The sequence below is a fragment of the Vicugna pacos genome, chromosome 21, assembly GCF_048564905.1.
Source record: "Vicugna pacos chromosome 21, VicPac4, whole genome shotgun sequence".
NCBI classification, from domain to species: domain Eukaryota; kingdom Metazoa; phylum Chordata; class Mammalia; order Artiodactyla; family Camelidae; genus Vicugna; species Vicugna pacos.
Window position 1 is genome coordinate 2,033,867 of NC_133007.1, and position 6,000 is coordinate 2,039,866.

General features: G+C 50.8%; 1 long non-coding RNA gene across 1 annotated transcript in view; it reads right to left on the reverse strand.

The window, feature by feature from the left end:
- Positions 1–5,466, reverse strand: part of LOC140687999 (uncharacterized) — a 55,278-nt gene extending 49,812 nt beyond the window's left edge. Inside the window, exon 1 of the long non-coding RNA XR_012062640.1 lies at positions 5,247–5,466. This is a non-coding gene — a long non-coding RNA (uncharacterized lncRNA). The remainder of the gene's footprint in view (positions 1–5,246) is intronic.
- Between the last annotated feature and the right edge of the window lie 534 nt (positions 5,467–6,000).

Consider the following 6,000-nt stretch of genomic DNA (forward strand, 5'->3'; position numbering starts at 1 on the left):
CCGGAATTAGTAGAGAAAACTTGCCCTTGAAGTCTGACAAGGCCCTGCTTGAATCCTGCTACAGCATTTACTAGCCACTAAACGGACCAATTCCTTAACCCCTGTGAGAATGCTTCCCAATCTGCAAAACGGGGCTGCCACCGCCCACCTGGGAGTCATGGATATGAATGCAAAATGCAAGTAGGGCAGCCGACTGATACCTGACACTGGGCCTGGCTAGTTTCCCTCCACTGCCCTTCTCTCCCTTTAAACTTGCACTGTTCCCCCGGTAAGGATCAAGCCCCCGGAACAGACTGCCCGTATCTTCTGTGTATCCCCAGATACATGCCTTACACTTAGGAGGCCAGAAAAACTGCCTCCTCCCCAGTCACTATCAATGTTCTTAAGATTCTGGGTTTTTTTATCTCTCGTTTTCAGGGAGACTATTCCAGAACTTTCCAAGCACCATTCTCCAGGTTGGCTCCCCTGCCAGCGCCCATCCCTTCTCACCTCAGATGCTCTGTATTATTGCCTTCTGTTCATGGGAAAACGAGTTCGATAGGATGGGGACTCCCAAGGACTACCCCCTCCCTGACAGGTGAGTGTGACTACCTTCTCCCCACTCCAACTCCAGCTTCTAAGAAGTCTACCCTCCCAGACCCTGCAGCCTCTTTATCTTCCCAAGACACACACGTGGCCACGACCCTCCCTTCAGATTTCTTCCTGGCTGGCCCTGCCCACAGCCCAGCCCCTTAAAGATAAATGGCATTGCTCTGAAAATCCCAAATGCCGCTGACTGACACACTAAAGCTGCATGGTCTGGGCTTTCCTCCAACACAGGCACAGCCATGCACCCCCTCTGCCTCAGTCTGCAGCTCTCCAGATGATCTAATTCATATGCAAGGCTGTGAACACCAGCTAAGAATGACGACTCCCAACGTGTATCTCTAGTCCGGCTCCTTCACCTGAGCCCCAGTCTCATAGACACGAGTGCCTATTTGAAGTCCTAACTTGAATGAGAAATGGCATCTTAAAAATGCCAAATGTCCACCATTTACTCTGGAATTCGATTCCTGACAGGTACCTCCCAGGCTCCCCATTTTAGTAACAGCCCCAGCACCCAGCTATGTGTTTGAGGTCAAATTCAAGTTCCCCTGTTCCCTCCCCCCAGCCCTGCCCTGGAATCAGTCCTATTATTTCCATCGCTAAGCCCATCTCAAGTCTGGTTCTGCAGGGACCATGGCCGGAAACCCACAAGCTCACAGCATGGTGCAGTCACAGTCCTCCGAAGGGTGCTCCCTGGAGGGGGAGGCATCTCCTGGCACGGTTCACCTCAGAAGGCACTAGATTCTCACAATGGAGGCCCAGGAGAAGGGACTCAAGTTTCTCCCGTGGTCTGAGCTTTGAAGGGCCCAAGGTCTAGGGAAGCTCCTAATTAGCAGACACACTTGCCAGTGATCAGATGAGGATGGAGGATCCCAGGAAAGGCTGTTCTCAATCCGACCCCTGGGCTCTCGGGAGCCACGGGAAAGGCCTGTGTCCAGGGCACAGCCCAGCCATCACAGATCCCAGCCTGCATTTGCCAACCCAGACAGCCTGAACTCCATCTACTTGTGACACTTACATCTGTTCTGTTCCCCACACAGAATGTGATGGACTCATTCAGATATTCTGACCTGTTTCAAGCGAGACAAATTCAGTGAAAAATGAAGTGTCCACATTTGGACCAGAGCATGAAAGGGGAAACAAGGCCTCATGGACAGCATGATGGTGGTGGCGAAACCCTTCCCCCGGGTGAGATAAACCAGGGTAGGAGTGAGAATCCAATGTCCTAGGTCTACAGAAGCATCTTCCTTCATGGCTGACTGGGGTGTTGGAGACTCATTTCCGCAAACTAACAACAAGGCCGACAGTGGTGGACGTCAGCTGCAACAGACACAGAGTCAGCTATTTACTGCCGCCATGGGTTAAAAGTAAAGGGCGGGGCAGGGAGTCCTGCACGGCTGCTGAGGCAAACCACAGACCCGGCTCTGAATGCCCACTGGCTGAAGCAGAGAGGAAGCTACGGTCCCCTTTAGCAGTCCCTGTGTCCACCAGATCCAGGTGAGCCAGCTACTTAGGAGAAGGCCATGTAGTCCTGATACTCAGAAGAACCAGCCTCGGAAAGGGAAAAAAAAATAGTGGCATGGATTTTAGACCCAATTCTGCCCCTTTATAAAGGCAAAGTAAAGTAAATGGCACGGGGAGTTGAATGCAAAAAAGAAAAATTATATAACAAAATTATGACTGCTTCCACCAACAGCGTCCCCTGCAGCTGTTCACCCCCGGGCCTGCCACTTCCTCACCAGTGACCGCCGGCCAGGAAGCGCCGTCACGCACGTCACACAGCGACAGCCAGGAACCGTGTGCCGAGCACGTTTGTGTAAAAGCAGGAATTGAGCAAGATCCTGCAGAATTTGACTTTACAAGTTTAAATACTACATGAAAAGAATCCCTCAGCAATCGCCTAAATCAATTCGCATCTCACTTCTTCAAAACACTCAAAGAAATTTAATAAGGGTGCTTTTGTCACCAAATATAAGGAAGACCAAACAGGTTTCTCAAAGCAAGGATTTTAACAGGTATGAAACTCCAGTGGGTGATAGGCTAACAAAGCAAAAATTCCAAAAAACTAGAAAATAAAACGATGACTAGGATAATACAAGGATCAAGGCAGCCATAAAGTTTTTGCTTTTTAAAGAGATGGAGACAGTACGGAGGGCAATCTGGCTATTTCCAATGCAGGGTTTGAACAGCCCACATTTTCAGACACAACAACATGCTCACTGGGCAGTACAAGAGAAAAAGGAATAAAGAAAAAGGAAAAGAGGAACAAGAGAAAATTAGAAACACACAAAAACAAAAATGATTTTTACAGCATGTACAAGAATTTATGTGAGTGTGATGAGGACAGGGACGCAGGGATGGTGAGACCACCCTCACCTCCTGATCCAGGAAAGGCAGGGGCCTGAGGGTATTGGCGCTGCCGGGGGAAACCAACGTGGTCAGCACCCCTAACCAAAACTCCACCTACATGCGTCTAGGCAGCTTTTGAGCTACAAATTGTGGTCGCATTTCAGGCTGGACAGTTTTACTCACTTCCACCAAGAGCAGCAGGAGAGAATTAGGCTCTGCTCCTGCACCAAAGCATTGTTTAAAAAATTAATGACTGTGGAATAGTAAAAGCAACAATGGAGTAAAAGTGACTGGAGGAGAATGTGCTTGACCCGAGCTCACAGACCGCGTTATCTCACTGACTTTAAGAAGCTGGCTGAGCTCTTATGGAACCAGAACAGACAGACCCACAAGAAGGGAGGTTTAATGCGCTGCTCTATTTGATGCCGAGAGCCATGCCTCGTACATGAGGTTCTCGGTAAACAGTGTTGACAATGTCAACCACTATGGGCTAAACACACATCCAGCTACTCCGCCAAATCCCAAGGGCAGACTTCAAAAAGCAAAAAAAAGCTGGCATTCTCTGGTGGGTCTGCAGACTCACAGCCAAGCAGTTGCTGAGCAAAAATGTCACCAGTGCCTCCTATGACAAAAGAAGAGGCACTGGCCTGGGGGCTGGGGGCTGGGGCAGGGCTCCAGGCTTCCACTGCTCACCCACCAGCCTGTCCATGGGGAGAAGGTGGTCGCTGCTTACTTTGTACCGCTGCACCTACCTTGACTGATGCCTGGGGCCTCAGCAGGTGGTGACATGTGAGGTTAACGGAGCCAGCCTCCGTGTAGCACAGTGCTGGCAGCTATGCCGTCAGCAATGCCCAGGCTCTTAAACATGCCAGCTTATTTCCAAGAAGCAGAAGGGGAGTGCGGGCGTGTAAATCACAGGGCCCTGTGAGGACAAGTACAGATCATGGCCACGACATGCCTCTCCCCTTCCTTAAGCCATAGATGGATGTCCGGGAGGAACAGAAAATTCATCCAGAGCCCGTTAGTTGGGCTCTCGCAGATGGGACTCGGGTACCCTGTGCCTCTCACTCACAGGCCTGGTCTGGACATTCTTTTTTTCAATTCTCTAGCATCTTCTCCTCCAACTTACCAACAACCAGAAAGTAGGATCTGATCTTAGGTAAGTTCAAGAATCACAGAGCACCGCTTTCACAGCGGGCCCGGCAGCACGTGCCAGGTCCTCCGACCGTCACCTGTGGGACCGCCATGAGCGCCTCCAGACTTAAGGCCCGAGGCCGTAGGCCGGGGGGACACAGCTTCCCTCACTCTCCCCAGCAAAGGGGGACCACCTCTCGACAAAGGCATCTCACCCTATTCTGCCCGAGGGACAGCACGAAAGACACACGGGGAAACAGAGCAGAAGGTGCAGGGTAGGCAGCCCAGAAGAGCTCGTCTACACTTCCGAGGCAAAGTGGGGCCGTTGACTTAATCACAGGGACAAAGTGAGAATGAACATTTCCCTGCTATGTCCCATACACCGTGATACGCCTCTCCCTGTGTAAGGAGTTCATTCGGAAGTCCCTGGCGGTGTTTCTGATGTCCTAAATTGGCATGGTAGCTGTCGGGCAGGAAGAGAGTGCCTGAGCCGAACAGGTGCTGGGCCTGGGAAGCAGGAGACACCGGCTCCAGCTCCAGCTCAACCAGAGCCTCGTTCTGCCTCTCGGGATTCACCATCTCATCTATAAGCAAAGGGATGAGACTCTCAGGACAGGCTGCCCAACAGAAATGAAATGAGAGCCATATAAAGAAAGTTTCCCAGTTCCCACGTTTAAAATGGTAAATAAAGTAACAAACCAACAAACAAAAAACAAATACTAGAAACTGATTTTAAGAACAGATCTTACTTAATCTACTATATGTAAAATACTACCCTCTTGACATGTAATCAATATAGGAAGTAACGAGATAGTTTATATACTTTTGCTAGACAAGCCTCAGCATCTGATGTGCATTTGACCTACAGCACATCTCAGCTCAGTCCAGCCTCTTCCCCAGTGCTCCTAGCATCAGTGGCTGTAGCTACTTTATTAGACAGCAACTTCAGGGGTCCCACCATGGTCCTGGAGTAAAAGCGGGAGTAAGTGTCCACACTAACCCTAAAAGGATATCTCTGAAACAATGGCGGATTCACTTTGAAATGTCTGTAAACCGGCGGGCTGCACCTCCCTCCCCTCTTGGCTACAAGACAGTCCTCTTCCTTGCTGATTCCTTTCTGGATGTAGGGAAGCAATCCGGCACACACCCAGGGTGGACTGGCCTCCAGGTAAACTTACCTGCTGTCTGTGTCCAGTCCCATGATGTCCTCCTTCTCAAACGGGATGCAATGGAGGGGGATCTTGTCCCCAGACTTCTTGGGGCCCCCATCCAGCCACTTGGACTTGAGCAAGATGAAGAGTGACTCAGTGAAGTCCTCGATCCTCTTCTTCACCACCCTGCAGGCCTCGTAGATTGAAGGACACGTCGGTGCGCGGCTGCTCGGCTACCTCCCCATGCAGCACAAAGACAAAGAGCTGAGAGTCATTAAGCTTGGTGCCATACAGCTCCTCTGCACGTGGAGCTTCTCGAAGGCATTGGCAGAGAGACAGTCAGTAATGGTGACAATGCCCACGACCTTGCGGTGGGTCTGGAAGACGCTCCACCCATTCCTGGGCAAATAGTGGTGCCTGTAGTGGATACAGAGTGTCCACTGGGAGCCGCATGGGCTGATATGGCTCACCAAGGTTAGCAGCTTATAGATGCAAAAGAAATTCTCCTCTGAGATGATCCCCACGGGTTGGACCACAATGGGAAGAGTCTGGTGGTCCTCAGCACACTGCACGTAGTCATGGATGCTCATGTTGCAGGCCCTGCTGAGAGGGGAGAGAAGATCGAGGTACATACTATGCTCTGTGCTGCGGGCCCATCTGGGTTGTTGTGATCTGGTGTGTACCAGCCAGAAGGCAAGGGAAGCCAAAGCAAATCCAGGGGTGTAGTTTGTCCTCAGAGTCTGCCCATGGCTACTGTAGCTCAGATCACATTACCCAGCTT